The sequence below is a fragment of the Geospiza fortis genome, unplaced genomic scaffold (genome assembly GCF_000277835.1).
Source record: "Geospiza fortis unplaced genomic scaffold, GeoFor_1.0 scaffold1, whole genome shotgun sequence".
Lineage (NCBI taxonomy): Eukaryota > Metazoa > Chordata > Aves > Passeriformes > Thraupidae > Geospiza > Geospiza fortis.
In genome coordinates this window covers 6767354-6768641 of record NW_005054320.1, presented here as the reverse complement: position 1 = coordinate 6768641, position 1288 = coordinate 6767354, and the positions used below count along the sequence as shown (strand labels likewise).

The 1288-nt window shown below is 41.3% G+C and overlaps 1 protein-coding gene across 1 annotated transcript in view; it reads left to right on the top strand.

Moving 5' to 3' along the window:
* The window catches only part of GDAP2 (ganglioside induced differentiation associated protein 2), a 22483-nt gene that overhangs the window by 3656 nt on the left and 17539 nt on the right, over positions 1-1288 (top strand). The gene's annotated exons all lie outside the window — the stretch shown is intronic.

The following is a 1288-nucleotide window of genomic DNA, read 5'->3' as shown; positions in this document are numbered from 1 at the left end:
ACATTTCATAGATTCCAAGAAAAATCATGACCTAAAAGCATGTGACATGCTGACTCTTCAAAGGCCTGTGCCTTCTTTAAGGCTCAGCTAACTTGTATGTTCCTGGGAGCAGCATGAGTTTTGGTTAATGCAGAAATACTACAGCCAGGGGCAGGCTTGCAGATGAAGTGCTATTGATAGAAGCTTGCTTATCAACAAATACATGTTGCAGTCTAGTAAAGACCTTTTGTGGCACTTACAGCTCTGGTGATGCTTTTTCTCTGCCACACACATGATGTAGACAATCAGACTTTCCATTTTAAACTTGAAAAAGCTATTCTAAAAGCTGAAATCTTATCAGATAAAAAGTAGGATCTTGACTTTGTTCCCAGTTTTGCCACAGACCTTGACTTGTGCAGCTCCCCTCACCTTGTATCTTAAAATAAGAGTAATACCTACTGCTCATTTTGGTTTTATAAGTTGTATTGACATCTCCAGGCAGAATGCCTTGGGAAGTATGAAGTGTGATCTGAGTATAGTAAAAGATTACCAATGCTACGTCTGCTTCCCTGAATTTATTGGTTTCCCTACTGAATTCGTGACTATACCTCAATCAAACTTGCTTCATTCTTTTTTTTACAAGTTTTTCCTCCAGGCCTTTGCTTGCCCCTCACTGGTTGTGAGGGAACTGCAGAGGAAGAAAAGTAACTTGATATCTGATACATTATTTTGGGTTTGGCTTTCCTTTTGCCATATTGTGCTTATTTAATTGGTCTCTTGAGCTTTCTTAGAGGCTGTGCAGGAATTCAGAGGAGTATGCTTAGTTTTAGTATGGTGTTTTCTTCCTTCTGATTAACCCAGAAGAAGCATAGTGGAGGTCTATAGAAGCTAACGATGTGATTTGTTGGATCAAAAGCATTACAAGATGCTGGCTTCAAGGTAGTGTGTGGTTGCCATTAAAAAGATATGCTTGAAGTTTTGGGTGAGGAAGATTCTCAACCTGGAGTGTCTCTTCCCATAAAATATGTTTTCATGCATGTTGCTGGCTTGCCTGAAGAAAGAGTGGAGTGGGAGAGATGAACATTAACCTGTTCAGTGGGCAGCTTAAGCCAAGCTGCTGCAGCACTGCTGCCTGAAGGCTGCCTGCAGCTGCTTCTTCTGGCTCATTCCCTGTTGTGGCTACCAGCAACCTAAAAGGCAATCAGGATGAGAGCTAATCCAGTGAAAATGCTGGTTTTCAGTCAGATCAGAAAGCTGAAGTGCTGCAGTACAAGCAGAAGGAAGAAGGTTGGAAAATACTTGTCCTTGA